The 17,739-nt window shown below is 43.0% G+C and overlaps 1 long non-coding RNA gene across 1 annotated transcript; it reads left to right on the forward strand.

Annotated features, from left to right (window-relative positions):
• The first annotated feature begins 1,046 nt into the window (after positions 1 to 1,046).
• Positions 1,047 to 14,839, forward strand: LOC115469450. The gene is made up of 3 exons (XR_003942008.1): positions 1,047 to 1,082; positions 1,135 to 1,138; positions 14,732 to 14,839. It is a non-coding gene; the product is annotated as an uncharacterized LOC115469450 (long non-coding RNA).
• Positions 14,840 to 17,739: the final 2,900 nt, after the last annotated feature.

Consider the following 17,739-nt stretch of genomic DNA (forward strand, 5'->3'; position numbering starts at 1 on the left):
CCAACCAGGATGTCACCTCTGTGGGATAGCACTTTACAAAACCAGAACACTGTACCAATGATTTTATGGTGAGAATACTGAAAGGAAACTTTAAGACAATCCAGGAACGTAAGACCTTTTTGAAGTCAGAATGATTAAATATTTTGACACCCACCAGACAGGACTTAACAAAGATCTGGGTTTTCTAGCCCATTATAAACCATAAAATTCTACTGCTTTGTCACCCTCTGATCACCATGCATATCTCCCTGTCCTTCATCCACCCGGCTCTCCCTGTCTCTCACCTAACCTACCCCACCCTCATCCTGTGAGACTGTCACTGGTATGCTTTGATGTTTCACTTATATATACTGTTATTCAACATTTGCTTATTTCTGATCTGATGAAGAAGGGTTAACTTCGAAAGCTAATAAAAAAAATGTATTATTAGTCCAATAAAAAAAGGTATCATCTTATTTTCTTTTCTATGTTTTATTCTATTTTATATCTATTGATTAGGCTTGAAATAGGTCCCCACGTGGCCTTCACAATTAGGCAACTTGTTATAGTATTTCCCACCTTATACGCATACGTGGTCGTTTACTTGTATAAAAACCCTTTACTGCATGTAAAACAGGCCTTATCTATTTAATTTGTGTATTATAAAATTGCTTGAATTATATGCAAGTAAAAATATGTTCATAGGACTAGATTCTATATATCACGCCTAGAAATCCTATCTTTATGTGGTTTGCCTTAACCATTTAAGTGCTGAGCATCTTATTTAACCGGCTAAGGGGGCCCTTTTATTAAGGCATGCCTAAAAGTGGCCTGTGCTGGTGTAGGTGCATATTTTGGATGTGTGCTGGTCTATTTCCTCAGCGCACCTGGAAAAAAAGGCATTTTTGTGGCAGAAAATGGACGTGCGGCAAAATTAAAACCAGCACGTGTCCATTTTCAGCCTGAGACCTTACCGCCACCCATTGACTTAGCAGTAAAGTCTGACATGCTAATTGGGTGGTAAGGATTCAACGTGTGTAAACTGCCAATTACCACTGGGTAAGCGCCACGCGGTAGAAAATGGAAAATATTTTCTACCGCATGTTTTGGGCACCCACCAAAAATGGAATTACCACCTAGGGCACGTGGTATCAGGGCGGTAGTGCCAATTTGACGCATGTTGGGTGCATGTAGGCACCCATGCACCTTAGAAATAGGGCCCCTAAGTTTTAGCCAGCTACATATGCTCAAGTATTCAAGTGATGGTGCCCAGACATGGCCCAAGCCAGAGATTTACCTAGGGGATGCGTCTTTATACAGTCTGTTCCCCCTGACGTCAGAACCTGGCTATGGTTCTGGGCCCAGCATTGAATATCTGGGAATGAAACAGTAACAGAATTCCAAAATGCGTGGGATAACACAAAGGAATCCTGTATAGAAGGCACGGAACCAAACAAGCTTAGCAATAATTAGATGGCAACACCAGTAATTAGGATGCAAAGCCAGTGGTGGGCAGACTTCTGTGGTCTGTGCCCTGAAAATGGCAAGGACTAATCAAGATCAAGTATACATTTGTAGCATCACATCATACCTTATATCGAGTTTACCTTGTTGGACAAACTGGATGGACCGTTCAGGTCTTTATCTGTTGTCATCTGATCTACTATGTTGCTATGGTGGTCAACAAAACGCTGACTGCCCCCAGCTGAATATCTGCCCCCCCCCCCATAGTAAATCAACTAAGCACCCTCTGCTTTATACAAATTCTTTTTCTGAAAAGACAATACAGGTCGACTTTCATAGGATAGATTTATTGGTAGGAAATTCATAATTAGTGGGCCCTGTTACTCAGCTGCACTAAAAAAATATCCAGCGCTATCCCCGACGCGGGTCTTTCCCGCTTGCTGAGGCCACTTTTAGCGTGGCAGTAAAATGGCCTCATTTTCACTATTAATGGCCACTCACTAAGGGGCCCTTTTACAAAGCAGCGGTAAGCCCAACGTGGACCTACCGCTAAAGGGAAGTACCACCGGGCTACTACAGCAGCCCGGAGGTAGTTCCCACCCCCCCCCCCCCAGCACAAGCCAGAAATGGCGTGTGCTGGAGGGGGTGGGATCTACCACCGGGCTGCTGCCCGGCAGTACTTCCCATTTTGTAGCACCAGTACGTACCCAGCGGTAATTGTTCAAACAAATCCGCAAACAAGCGGAGAACTCGAACGCCCCACGGGAGAATACAGGTATAGGAGAAAGTGGGATGTTTGACCACGGAAAACCAAAGCCTGGATAGATTGATCTTAAAAGCACTTGTTTATTGATGAAAAAAGACTCGACACAACCGTTGTGTTTCAGCCGTTAGGCCTGCATCAGGAGTCTACAAAACACATATATACACGTATACATTAGTAAAGTGTTTTTAAGATCAGTCTATCCAGGCTTTGGTTTTCCGTGGTCAAACATCCCACTTTCTCCCAGCGGTAATTGGGCAGTGTCACATGCTGCCAAGTTACTGCTGGGATAGCATGGGAGCCCTTACCGCCACCTCAATGGCTTCACTTGCCGCACGATGGAAAACAACAGAGCAGATCAGTGGAAAGTCAACATGAATTTTATTAATGAGATCATAAAAGAGCCCAACACAGGCCGTGTTTCACCCAATACTACTACTACTACTTAACATTTCTAGAGTGCTACTAGGGTTACGCAGCGCTGTACAATTTAACAAAGAGAGACAGTCCCTGCTCAAAGAGCTTACAATCTAATAGACAAGTGAACGGTCGGTCCGATAGGGGCAGTCAAATTGGGGCAGTCTGGATTCACTGAACGGTAAGGGTTAGGTGCCGAACGCAGCATTGAAGAGGTGGGCTTTAAGCAAAGACTTGAAGACGGGCAGGGAGGGGGCTTGGCGTAAGGGTTCAGGAAGGTTGTTCCAAGCATAGGGTGAGGCGAGGCAGAATGAGTGGAGCCTAGAGTTGGCGGTGGTGGAGAAGGGTATTGAGAGGAGGGATTTATCCTGTGAACAGAGGTTACGGTCGGGAACGTAAGGGGAGATGAGGGTAGAAAGATAGTGAGGGGCAGCAGACTGAGTGCATTTGTAGGGCTGCGTCAGGGGCCATTCAAAGATCCTTTTTGTCAATACTTGAATATGTATCAATAAATTGTCATAAATATATAGGGGACCCACAAGTCTATCCTTTCAAACGCTAGATTAAAAAAAAACAGCCGATAGCCTCATAGTAAGCTGACAGAGTCCATTTCTTTTTTTTTTTAAATCATACCTTTTACCTGCTGCGGTAAAAGGGGGCCTTGGCGCATGTCAAAAACACTCGCCAATGCCATCGCCGGTCCCCTTTTGCTGCAGCTTCGTAAAAGGACCCCTAATTTCCCCATTCACGCATGGCCATTTGCTGATGATACGAAGTTATTCAAAGTTGTTAAATCGTGGGAGGATTGTGAAAAATTACAAGAGGACCTTACGAGACTGGGAGACTGGGTGTCTAAATGGCAGATGACGTTTAATGTGAGCAAGTGAAAAGTGATGCACGTGGGAAAGAGGAACCTGAATTATAGCTAAGTCATGCAAGGTTCCACATTAGGAGTCACGGACCAAGAAAGGGATCTAGGTGTCGTCGTTGATGATACGTTGAAACCTTCTGCTCAGTGTGCTGCTGCGGCTAAGAAAGCAAATACAATGTTAGGTATTATTAAGAAAGGAATAGAAAACAAAAATGAGGATGTTATAATGCCTTTGTATCACTCCCTGGTGCGACCGCACCTCAAATATTGTGTTCAATTCTGGTCGCCGTATCTCAAAAAAGATATAGTGGAATTAGAAAAGGTGCAGAGAAGGGTGACGAAAATGATAAAGGGAATCAGACAACTTCCCTATGAGGAAAGGCTAAAGTGGTTGGGGCTCTTCAGCTTGGAGAAAAGGCGGCTGATGGGAGATATGATAGAAGTCTATAAAATAATGAGTGGAGTTGAACGGGTAGATGTGAAGCGTCTGTTTACACTTTCCAAAAATACTAAGACTAGGGGGCATGCGATGAAGCTACAAAGTAGTAAATTTAAAACAAATCGGAGAAAATCTGTCTTCACTCAACGTGTAATTAAACTCTGGAGTTCATTGCCAGAGAATGTGGTAAAGGCAGTTAGCTTAGCAGAGTTTAAAAAAGGTTTGGCCGGCTTCCTAAAGGAAAAGTCCATAGACCATTATTAAATGGACTTGGAGAAAATCCACTATTTCTGGGATAAGCAGTATAAAATGTTTTGTACTTTTTTGGGATCTTGCTAGGTATTTGTGACCTGGATTGGCCACTGTTGGAAACAAGATGCTGGGCTTGATGGACCTTTGGTCTTTCCCAGGATGGCAATACTTATGTACTTATGTACATATGCAGTTACCAACTCCTATTTTCTAGGCAGTAAGGGTTCATGTCCTAACTATGTGCTAATTGGTTAGCACGCAGCAATATAACTGTGCTAACTGATTAACGCAATACACATCTACTCTCCGTCCCCAGACATGCCCCCTGCACTAAAAAGTAAAATCACTCACCAATCTGAAAACTACCACGGAACGCCTGAGTACACCCCGCAATAGTGCTTTATACCCTGTGGTAAGCACGTTTTATTGTTTACCACAGCTTAGTAAAAGGACCCCCTTAGTTCTTGTGCTTTAAAAAAAATAAATTACAGAAACCTCCCATTATTTCTACTTGATACATTTTTTAACAATTTATATCTTGATTTTGAATGTTTGTGAGAAACACTTTATACATGTAGTAAGTTTTCGATAGAAATGCCTTTTATTTGTACAAGTCAAGTCTGTTGGGCAAATTAGGCACAGAGATTGCAAAATCAAATATTTACATATAATTTAACTTTTTGTGTAACTCGTATATTCATGTTTGGCTGCTGCTGCTGCTGACTAACCTTAGATAACATCTGCCCTGTCTTGCTGCCTTTTGAAATGCCAAAACTTGTTTTAGAAGAACTGAAAAGAAAATATGTAGGAATTTAGGGGAAATTTTTCAGAAACTACCCAGGTACTTGCAAAGCCCACAGGCACTATGACTCACACATTTTGCTCTGTTCTCAAAAGGAAAGTACATTTGTTCCTTGGAAGAAACTACCCACACAGATTGGTGTTTACTTCTGTGGCCTTCAAGCCAATGTGGATAGTTTTTGTTCTTCCCACCCTATCTTCATCTCTGGGAAATGTTTTCATGCACTGCAAGTAAAAGTGTGCTTGCTTTTACCTGAGGGAAAGATGAAAATTGTTCAAAAAGCCCTTTAATTCAGTTAGGGGTCCTTTTACTAAGCTGCATAAGCGCTTATGCGCACCCAACGTGCGTCAATTCCAAGTTACTGCCTGGCTACGCTTGGCCCGGGCGCTAATTTCATTTTTGACGTGCATCCACTTCATATGTCAGAAAATATTTTTATTTTCTGGCACGCAGGTGGTAATCGGCATTTGAACACGCGTTACCGCCAGGTTAACGTGTTAGACCTTACTGCTAATCAATGGCTGGTGGTGAGGTCTCAGACACAAAATGGATGCAGGCCAATTTTCATTTTGCCAAACGTCCATTTTCGGCACACCCAAAAAAAGGCATTTTTTATAGGTGCGCTGAAAAATGATTCTGTGCACGGGCAAAACATGCACCTACACTACTGCAGGCCATTTTTCAGCGTACCTTAGTAAAAGGACCCTTTAGATAGCTATAAACTCATTTAAATAGCTTCTGAAAATTTCCCCCAATCCTTTCAAATAATTCATCTGAACTTTGTTCTCAACAAATGTTAAGTATGCTATAGATAGCTCTCACTGAGCTTTGAGTAATGAGAATTTTATTATTGAGTCTGAGATAGCCATTGGGCTTTATTGGGCTTCCCCTGAAGAAGCAGAAGTGAAACGGGTTCCCCTTTGGGACAGCCCAGACATAAGCTAAGTTTTTCTCAGTCTCTTTAAAGCTCGCTTTATGCTATTTTGAGTATTGTGATTCATATTATAGATAAACAATAATGAACGTTGTTATAATGCCAATCCATATCGGCTGGTGATATTCAGGTTGATAAGAAAACAATTTGATAAAGCAATAAGTTTCAAATTAAAATAAAAAGAAGAAAAAAAAGTTAAAAAGAAACAATTTTGTTCATTTCAATAAATTGAAATGTGGAGGTTTTTATGAGCCAATGATAGATTCCAGCTGACTGAAGGAATTTTTCAATAAGATTGTTATCCTGATCTCGGCACCAACTGAGGCTCTTTTTCCTCCTTTCTAGGTAATCAATAGAAATCAAACAAAATTAAACATGGAAAAGAAAATAAGATGATATGTTTCTTATTGGACATAACAATACATTTCTTGATTAGCTTTCGAAGGTTGCCCTTCTCAAAGAAAGGCAACCTTCGAAAGCTAATCAAGAAATGTATTAAGTTATGTCCAATAAAAAAACGTATCATCTTATTTTCTTTTCCATGTTTTATTTTGTTTGATTTCTATAGATTCTACATGGAATGTTGCTATTCCACTAGCAACATTCCATGTAGAAGTCGGCCCTTGCAGATCACCAATGTGGCCGCGCAGGCTTCTGCTTCTGTGAGTCTGACGTCCTGCACGTACGTGCAGGATGTCAGACTCACAGAAACAGAAGCCTGCGCAGCCTTCTACATGGAATGTTGCTAGTGGAATAGCAACATTCCATCCATGTAGAATCTCCAATAGTAGCAACATTCCATGTAGAATCTCCAATGGTATCTATTTTACTGTCATAGTAATGCTTGAATGTTTTCACTTATATACACTGTCAGCTAGCACATTTGCTTATTTCCGATCTGAGGAAGAAGGGCAACCTTCGAAAGCTAATCAAGAAATGTATTAAGTTATGTCCAATAAAAAAGGTATCATCTTAATTTCTTTTCCATGTTTTATTTTGTTTGATTTCTATAGATTCTACATGGAATGTTGCTATTCCATTAGCAACATTCCATGTAGAAGTCGGCCCTTGCAGATCACCAATGTGGCCGCGCAGGCTTCTACATGGAATGTTGCTAGTGGAATAGCAACATTCCATGTAGAATCTCCAATAGTAGCAACATTCCATGTAGAATCTCCAATGGTATCTATTTTACTGTCATAGTAATGCTTGAATGTTTTCACTTATATACACTGTCAGCTAGCACATTTGCTTATTTCCGATCTGAGGAAGAAGGGCAACCTTCGAAAGCTAATCAAGAAATGTATTAAGTTATGTCCAATAAAAAAGGTATCATCTTATTTTCTTTTCCATGTTTTATTTTGTTTGATTTCTATTGATTACCTTTAAAAGTGGACTAACACGGCTACCACACCTCTCTCCTCCTTTCTAGGATATGGTTGTTTATCTCCTGAGTACGCTAGCTGGTATTTTGATCACTATTTTTTGTTTTGAGTAGCTCTGGCTTCAGCATTTGTGCTGCTTTTCAATTTGAAAATATTCAGGGATATCAAACAAATTTGCATGTTTATAAATTTCTAGCTAAATACCTGTTATCTTTTTAATATTCACCTTCTACTAGTGACGGCTGTACGCAATCGCAGACTTATTATATTTTGAAATATTTCCAGAGATACTGAGTTTCATTATTGATAGACATTCCTCGTAGTTTTTTTCACCACGTCATCCTTTAATTTTTCTTAACATATTCTTGAAATCTTGGTGCCCCGCAACATTTCCTCCTTCTCAGGCCTCCAATTATGTTCATATTTCTGTGACAACCAATGAAATAAAAAAGAGGACAACAAGAAATGATCCTTAGAGACTCCATCTTTGTAGATAAGGAAGACGTAGACATGTCCATCAACCGTTGGGAAGAGACTGTGAGACTAAGCATATGTTTTTGCAAACTGAACTCAATCATTACACTTTTGGAGTACTGTAGGGTAAAAAGGATCCCTAAAGGGTAAGGGTAATACTTTTGATAGAGGGTTATGGATTCAAAAAGAACTGAAGATATTTAATGACGATGAGATTCTTATAAATAAATGGAATTGTATAGAAAACACGTGCTTTTTAGATTTAATGGTACTTCTGACCCAGATGTCAAAGCAAAAAGCAGACAATATTTAAGAAGAGTATGATTCAGGGCTCTAATACATGGTTATAAGAGTGTATCATTAATAAAGGCCCTTCATTAACAGTTATCACTTTTTCTGGTTCCTGTCTAACAAGTAGTTCACTTCAGGATCTCAACTGCAGTATGAACAAGATCCGTTTCAAAAATAAAAGCATTATTCTCCGCCAACATTAACAATGGAATTCTTGAGATCAGCAATATAATAAAGATTACTGGGTAAAGTTATTCAGTTATTGGAGTGGAGGAGTGGCCTAGTGGTGAGGGTGGTAGACTTTGGTCCGACTCCTGGGGAACTGAGTTTGATTCCCACTTCAGGTACAGGCAGCTCCTTGTGACTCTGGGCAAGTCACTTAACCCTCTGTTGCCCCATGTAAACCGCATTGAGCCTGCCATGAGTGGGAAAGCGCGGGGTACAAATGTAAGTAAAATAAATAAACAACATGACTGTGATATTAACAGTCATCTCGTTTAGGGGCCCTTTTATGAAGTGGCAGTAAGCCCAACATGGGCTTACCACTCGCTAAAAGGGAAGTACCATTGGCCTACCGCAGCAGCCTGGCAATAGTTCTCTACCCCAGTGCTTGCCATTTCCGGCGCTGCAAAAATATTTCATGATTGGGTGCACGCTACCCGCGCATTAGTCCTCCGATACCTTTGTAAAAGGGCCCCTAAGAATAAATAACATACTTTCAATCACGCAATTAGTCACAATTAAAATTTTCATTGAGCTTCTTTGCTCTAAGTGCGGGCGAGGGGTGGGCTCTTTCTTTCATTCTCTCTGAGAGTGTCCCAAGATTCAGATATTTTGGTTGACCTTGTTTAAATTTTTGGAAGTCCTGTTGAGGACCCGGATACCGTTTTCCCCACTGGGTGCACTTCTGGATAAATATGAGGGTTTTTTTGCTTTAAACAGTAGGGGAGCACAACAATTAGTATGCAAAGCCTGTAGGCTGGGGAAACGGGTTATTTTATGTATGTAGAAGGGGGAATCTTCACCTGATTATTGGCATTGGCATAATAAACTACATGAGCTTATGATGCTGGAACACCGGGTGGTTGGGTTCTCTTCTCGTAGGCACAGGCAGTTCCTTGCTGAGAGGGGGGGACAGGGGGGACAAAAGTCCCCAGGACCGGGCCTCCGGAGAGGGCCCGGCGACACCGCAGTCCGACCCGCCCTCCCTCCGTCGCTCCCAGCACTAACCTGAAATGCCTCCTTTCACCAAGTTCGCAGCAAGCAGCAGCAGGGCAGGCCACTCCTTCCTTCCATGTCCCACCCTCGCCTGATGTAACGTCCGCGAGGGCGGGGCACGGAAGGAAGGAGAGGTCTGCCCTGCTGCTGCTTGCTGCAAACGTGCTGAAAGGAGGCGTTTAAGGTTAGTGCAGGGCCCGGCCTGGTAGCGGGTAGAGGGGAGCCGGCGACCTCGGGTGGGGGGGCCCGGCGACGACGACCCAGGGTGGTGGGGGGGTCCAGGGGCGGCCTTATCCCAGGCCCGGCTCTGGCTCTTGGCGGCCCTGGAGCTATATATACAGTCTCTGTCCACTAGAGCTCGAAGTTTTGTCTTAAATTCCTTTCCAGATTGTTGATTTGTTTTTTCCTTTTAGCATTAGGGAGGGGTGAGTATAGGTGGGGAGGCAGGGGGGGAGTTTTGGGGCATAATTTTCAGCACCTAGTCACAATAGCCCTGACAAAATAGCCTCGACAAAAAAGCCCTGACAAAACAGCCTTGTAACAAAATAACCCTTGACAAAATGGTCCCTCCCACAAAACAACCCTTAACAAAACAGCCCCCTAAGAAAAAATAACACATCACAAAAATAATAATAAACTACAACTGAAATCTTCACTGATAAAGACTCCTACCAGCATTCAATTGCATAAAGCATATATAAATAAACAAAATTCTATAGCTACAAACTGGTATTCATGATCTGTTCTGCTATTTAAAGAAACTATTCTTCCATCAATATGCTAATTAAAAAAAACAACAACAATATTTTCATCATTTTCATAGTCTTACCAACCTTATCCTGTTTGACAAGGCAAGATTATTAGGAAAAAAATGCAGTCCCATATTCTGGGCAGCCTGATCGGGCCCTTTTGTCGGGGGGGAGGGGGCTAATTTGTCAAGGGTTATATTGTGGGCAGGACGTTTTGACAGTGGCTGTTATGTCAGGAACTATTATGTCGGGAGTTTTTTTTTTGTTTTGGAGCTTTTTTGTCAGGACTATTTTGTTAGGGTTATTTTGACCAGGTACCACAAACAATCTATTGAAAGCACAAGACAGGGTTACAACAGCATACACCACTAACAAGGAGAAAGTAATTTAAAGGAGTCACAGCAATGATGTCACCTATGCAACAAGCTAGTGAGTTGGGCCTAAGAGTTTGCTCGGAGGAAAGGAATTTGAGTGGTGGAATACCTCAGGGATTGGTACTGGGACCGATTCTTTTTAATATATTTGTGAGCGACATTGCCAAAGGGTTAGAAGGAAAGATTTGTCCTTTTTTTCACATGACACAAAGATATCCAACAGAGTGGACACTACAGAGGGAGTAGAAAACATGAGAAGAGATTTACAAAAATTGTGAGGATGTGCAGAATGATTTACTTGGAGTGCAGAAATCCAAGAGATGTATGAGATTTTTATTTATTGCATTTGTATCCTACATTTTCCCACCTATTTGCGGGTTCAGTGTGGCTTACAATACATTGTGAATGGTGGAAATACAGTTTGTTACAACTTGGTTATGGATTACATTGTGAGGAGTTATGCGAAAACAAGTCAAAGTATAGTTAAGGGAATAAGGGATGAGAGTATTATTTTGTATTTATTTATTTAGATTTTGCTCACACCTTTTGCAGTAGTAGCTCAAGGTGAGTTACATTCAGGTACACTGGATATTTCCCTGTCCCAGGATGGCTCACAATCTAAGTTTGTACCTGAGGCAATGGAGGGTTAAGTGACTTGCTCAAGATCACCAGGAGCAGCAGTGGGATTTGAACCGGCCACGTCTGGATTACAAGACTAGTGCTCTAACCACTAGCCCACTCCTCCACTGATAAGCACAGAGCAGCAGAGACCTTGGGGTAATAGTGTCTGAGGATCTCAAGGTGGTCTGGGTAGTCATAAATCCAGATGATTGGACAAACCTACATGGACATCCAGTTGCAGAAGAAAACCTTTTTACCACCTACGGTAAACCAAACAAATTTGCTGATTACCAGGCCACCCTGTTTTCACATGTCTTCTAGCTCCCCCCTTCCAGGTCAAGTTTCTCTTTCTCCTGTTCCCCCCCACCCCCCATGGCCAGCAATCCAGCGTCTCTCATTCTCCCTTCTTCTGGTGACCCTCCAAACCTGCTTTTACAGTCAGCAAGCAATGAGCACAGTACCTCTATCTAGGCCTGGAGCCTCCCTCTGTAGCGTCCCGCCTCCTTTGATGGAACTTCCTATTTCCTGGATGGGACAACTTAGTGCTGCTGACTGTAAAAGCAGGTCTGGAGCGAGAGGGAGAATGAGAGATGCCGGTCTGGATAATTGGGCATCTGAATAGTCAACGTCATACTGTGATTAGCTGTACTTAATAGTTAGAGCAGGAGGCTGAGAACCAGGGAAGCTGGGATTCAAATCCTAACGTCACTACGTGAGTTCTTGGGCAAATCATTTAACCCTCCGTTGCCCCTGGTACAAAACTTAGATTGTAAGTTCTCTAGGGACAGGAAATGCCTACTGTACCTGAATGTAACTTGCCTTGTGCTACTACTGAGATCTAAATCCATATCCAAAATCCAGTAACAGATATAGCATGAAGCAGGGGTGTAGCCAGACTTTGGCGAGAGGGGGGTCCAGAGCCCGAGGTGAGGGGGCACATTTTAGCCCCCCTGGCGCCGCCAACACCCCCTCCCCGCCATTGCCGCCCCCCCCCCCGCCTCCGCCCCCCACCTCCGCCCCTCTTGACCTCCCCTCCCGCTGCCAACCCTCCCCCACAGAACGTCAGACTCAGAAACAGAACAAAGGAAGAAGAGGACCTCGGCTGGCGGGGGTTGGGGTCCCCCGCCAGCAAAGGTAGCAGACGGCGACAGCAGGTTGACGGCGGGAGGGGGGTTGAGAGGGTCATCGGCAGGGGGGTCCAGGGCCAAATCTACGGGTGCCCAGGCCCCTGTGGCCCCACGTAGCTACGCCCCTGCCGTAAAGTAATACAAAACACTACAAATGTCACTCAGAACCTACAGAGCAATTCTACTATACCATAATAGCAATAACTTCTCTGAGTCATATAACGAGGACTATGTAGGAAAACACAGCATCACAAACATTCAATGGGCACTAGAACATCAATAAACCCTATTGGAAAACTAAAGAAGCCAGGTTAGTACAGATTCATCCTGCACAATTAATATTAACAGACAACCATGTCACTTTCACACATACAGAACACAGGTAGACCCTCACCCATTATAGAATAAGTAACCTCAATCTAAAAATAGAAACAGGTAGAAAAAAATTTAACTGAAACCAGAATCTGACTACAGTACAACACCAGAAAAAGCACACATCCCTACACTGCGCAAAACAAAGTTAGCAGATGTAAATTTCAAAAACTGACAAATTCCAAGCACTACATTACAAATTGACAAATACAAATAAAATAAAAAAAATGGAAAAGATGATGATATCATTTTATTAGGCTAAATACATTTTTCAATTATCTGTCAGAGACCAAAACCTTCTTCTTGCTGATATGGTTTCCTGTTCTGACCAGAGAAAGCGGTTTTAGTTTTTGAAAGATAGTCAAAACTGAATTAAAAATTAGTCCAATAAAAAGATGGCATCTTATTTCCAGTTTCTATTTATATTTAACCTTTATTAATAAGGCTATCATACTACTTTAACCTAAAATAAAAATAAAATTATTTTTCCTACCTGTGTTGTCTAGCCCCAATATCTGGTTTCTGCTTTCCTTCTGTTCTCTTAACTCTCTTGCCAGGATACCGTTTGTCATTCTTTTCTCTCATCTTTTTCCTTTCAACTTTCTTTAATTTATTTTTCTGCCTGTCTGTCCAGATTTAATTCATTCTAGTCTTCAGTTTCCTCCTTTCTACTATGTCTACGTACAGCTTACCCTGGCTCTCCTATTCCACTTCTTATTCCTCAGTCTTTCACTAACTCTATCCTCGTTCTTTCTTTCTTCCCCTTTCCATTCAGAATCTGTGCTTTTTCTTCCCCATCCATTTAACATCTGCCCTCTTTCTAATTCCACCCTTTCTATCCAGCATCTGTCTCTCTTTTCACCTCCTTCCCATCCAGTATCTGCCTTCTTCTTCCCCTTCCATCCAGCATCTGCCTTCTTTATTATCCCCTTCCATCCAGCATTATGTCTCCCTTTTCCATTTGACATCTGCCTCCTCTCTTCACCTCCTTTCCATTCAGTATCTGCCCTCTCCTTCCCATCTAGTATCTATCTTCTTCTTTCCCCCTTCAATTTAGCATCTGCCCTCTTCTTCTGCCCTTCCATCCAGCATCTGCCCTCCTCCCCCTTCCTATTTAGCATCTGCTCTCCTTCTGTCCCCCCCTTTCTATCCAGCATCTGCACTCTTCTTCCCCCTTTCAACTAGCATCTGCATGTGGGAAAGAGGAACCCAAACCATAGTTACGTGATGCAAGGTTCCACATTAGGAGTCACCGCCCAGGAAAATGATCTAGGTGTCATCGTTGCTGATACGTTGAAACCCTCTGTTCTATGTGCAGTGGTGGCTAAGAAATATTATGTTAGGAATAGAATGTTAGGAATTATTAGGAAAGGAATGGAAAACAAAACTGAAAATGCTATAATGCAGTAGTTCCCAAACCTGGTCCTGGAGGCACCCAGGCCTGTCAGGTTTTCGGGATATCCACAATGAATATGCATAAGAGAGATTTGCATGCAGTGGAGCAAGTGCATGCAAATATCTCCCTGCACCGTTGCTGGGTGGGCCTGAGCCCAGGCCCACCTGTGGCTACACCCCTGATCTAAGTTTGTACCTGAGGCAATGGAAGGTTAAGTGACTTGCCCAAGATCACAAGGAGCAGTGGTGGGATTTGAACCAGCCACCTCTGGATTGCAAGATTGGTATTCTAACCACTAGGCCACTCCTCCACTATAGCAACATTCCATGTAGAATCTCCAATAGTAGCAACAGAATCTCAACATTCCATTTAGAATCTCAAACAGTAGCACCAAAATCTCAATAGTAGTAACATTCCATGTAGAATCTCAAATATTTCTTTATTTAGATTTTGCTCACACCTTTTTCAGTAGTAGCTCAAGGTGAGTTAAATTCAGGTACACTGGATATTTCTCTGTTCCAGGAGGGCTCACAATCTAAGTTTGTACCTGAGGCAATGGAGGGTTAAGTGACTTGCCCAAGATCACAAGGAGCAGCAGTGGGATTTGGACCAGCCACCTCTGGATTGAAAAAACAGTGCTCTAACCACTAGGCCATTTTATACTGTGAGAGCCCCTTTCACTAAGGTGTGTAGGCACCAACGCACGCCAAATTGGAACTACTGCCTGACTACCACGTGCCCAGGATTGGTAATTTCATTTTTGATGTGTGTCCAAAACACATGGTAGAAAATATCGCATGGAGCTTACCCAGCAGTATTCGGCAGTTTATGCGTTCTGGTCTCTTACTGCCCGGTTAGCGCGTGAGACCTTACCGCTAAGTCAGTGGGTGGCAGTAAGGTCTCAGGCCGAAAATGGATGCGCACTTGTTTTAATTTTGCCGCATGTCCATTTTCAGCCACAAAAAGCGATGCTTTCTTTCCAGGCACGCTGAAAACAAATGACCTGTGCGCGTCCAAAAACATGTGCCTGCACGAACACAGGCCACTTTTAGACATTCCTTAGTAAAAGGTCCCCTGAATGTTTTAATTGTCATCTGCTGAGGATTTTAGATTGTGTGGGATATAAATATTGTAAATAAACAATGTGTTTTTTCTAGCAGAAAAGGTGCCGGTGCTCAAATGCTAGGCCACCTTTCAGGAGTGGGGTGATCACTGAGGGACCCACCCCATAATAGCCAGGCCCCTTGCAACCAGTCACAGAATCTATGACAAGACAAAATTGGTGTGTAGGTCCTGAGCTCTTTGGGGTCCATGGGCCAGTTTTATCAGGCAAAGGAAAAGGTGCCGGTACTCAGTACCCTCAAGTACCCCCTCAAAAAAAAGCCCTGTAAATAAATAAATAAATAGGACTTGGTTAGTGCGTGAGCCATTACTGCCTACATACAAGGTGGCAGTAGGGACTCACGTTCTAACGGCCACACACTAATGAGGAAATTATCATGTGGCCATTGAACAAAAAAGCCAAAATTCACCCATTTTACCCATGCAGTAAAAATTGTCTTAGCATGGGAATGAACCATGTAACATGCACTAAGGCCACTTTTTAACGTAGTTTGGTAAAAGGCCCCTTAGCTTCACATAAGTGTCCTCAAAGAGTCACTATTGCAACTAGCGGCTCTTATAATGGCGCTAAGGGGGCTTTTTACTAAAGGTTAGAGCGCCTAGAGATCTGGAATCTAGGTGTATTCCATAACGTGCATAACTTAATTGGCTTAACAATCTAATCAGCATTTATAACAGCACTTAACATGTAATAATAAGTACTAATTGGTAATTAGAATTTACGCACACAACTCGCTAAGCATATTCTATAATGAACTGTGCCTACATTTTTATTTTATTTTATTCATTTGTTACATTTGTATCCCACATTTTCCCACCTATTTGCAGGCTCAATGTGGCTTACATAGTACCGTAAAGGCATTCACCAAGTCCGGTAGAGAAACAAATACAAGGTGATATTGTGGTCGGATAAAAATACATGTGTTTCAGGTGCAATGGGGGATCGAGGAGGGAAAGGTTATATGGAGGGGCATAATCGAACGCGAATGCCCATCTCCATGGGTGTCTATCTCCAAGGACGGATACGTGAAGGGGCGGGACAGACCGTATTTTCGAAAAAGATGGGCATCCATCTTTTGTTTCGATAATACGGTTGGTGCTGGGCAAATGCATTGGATTTGGGCGGATTTGAGCAGGGCAGAATCGTTTTTCAGCGATAATGGAAACCAAAGGCGCCCAGCTCAAAAATGAATAACTCTAAGGCATTTGGTGGTGGGAGTGGCCAGGATTCGTAGTGCACTGGTCCCACTAACTGAACGGAAAAAGCCCTTCCCTTACTAATCTGGAAAGGAACGGGCATGCATGAAGTAAATTGAATGCAAATGAGCTGCTCGCTGTTAGCTCATTTGCACACAATTTCCTTCCTAAGGAGGGTGCCCGAACTGCCCAGATGACCACCGGAGGGAATTGGGGATGACCTCCCCTGACTTCCCCAGTGGTGATTAACCACCTCCCACCCCGAAAAAAATGTTTCAAACTTTTGGGTTTTTTTTAGAGTATGTCCTTTGCTATGCCTCTGTCCCTGTGACAGCAGTTGAAGATGTCCTTCCCTGCAACAGCAGTTGAGAATGTCCAAAATGTCTCCAACACCCTCTTTTTTTATTTATTTGGATTGTGGATCACAAGTAGCAGCAGTGTGATTTGAACCAGCCACCTCTGGATTGATAGACCAGTACTCTAACCACTAGGCCAGTCTGCCACTCCTCCATGCCACTTCCTTGAAATTTGGCTGTCCCTGTAGGGGGGCAGTTCAGGATGTCCAAAATGTTTGAAAGAAGGATGTCCATGCCTTCATTATGCCTCTGCTGACACACACATACCTCCCCCTCCCAGGGACCTACATACTGCCCCCCCCCCCCCCCCCCCACAGTGATGGCCAAATTTCAAGGAAGTGGAATGGAGTAGAGGAGTGACAGATGGTCTAGTGGTTAGAGTACTTGTCTAGCAATCCAGAGGTGGCTGGTTCAAATCCCACTGCTACTACTTGTGATCCACAGTCCAAATACATAAAGAGGGTGTTGGAAGCAGGACATCTTCAACTGCCATTGCAGGGACAGAGGCATAGTGAAGGATATATTCTTAAAAAAAAAAAAAGTTTGTAAAGTTATTTTTTTCCGGGTGGGAGGTGGTTAATCACCACTGGGGAAGTCAGGGGAGGTCATCCCCAATTCCCTCCAGTGGTCATCTGGGCAGTTGGGGGACTTGTTCATGAGAAAAAAGGGTCCACAAAAAACGGCCCAAATTCTTGCTTCTGCCACCCTTCTTTTTTCCATTATCGGCAGAGGGCGCCCATCTTTCCTCAGCCGATAAACACGCCCCAGTCCCGCCTTCACCACACCTCTGACATGCCCCCGTCAACTTTGTTCGTTCCTGCGACAGAGGCGCCCAAAATCAGCTTTCGATTATACTGATTTGGACGCCCATGAGAGAAAGGCGCCCATCTCCCAATTTGGGTCGAAATATGGGCGTCTTTCTCTTTCGAAAATAAGCTGGATGGTGTCCATTACGAGCTTTTGTTTAGCTGTGTTGCAGTGTAGGAATTTAATACACGCGGTTCAAAAGGGACGTCGCTATGGGCAGGGAAACGGGCATTTCATGGGCATTCCCAAATTTATGGGCATAGTTCTACAATATGGCCCAGTGCATGTAAAACTACACACAGGGATTTACTGCATATTTTCATTTGTGT

This window comes from Microcaecilia unicolor, chromosome 4 (genome assembly GCF_901765095.1).
Source record: "Microcaecilia unicolor chromosome 4, aMicUni1.1, whole genome shotgun sequence".
NCBI classification, from domain to species: domain Eukaryota; kingdom Metazoa; phylum Chordata; class Amphibia; order Gymnophiona; family Siphonopidae; genus Microcaecilia; species Microcaecilia unicolor.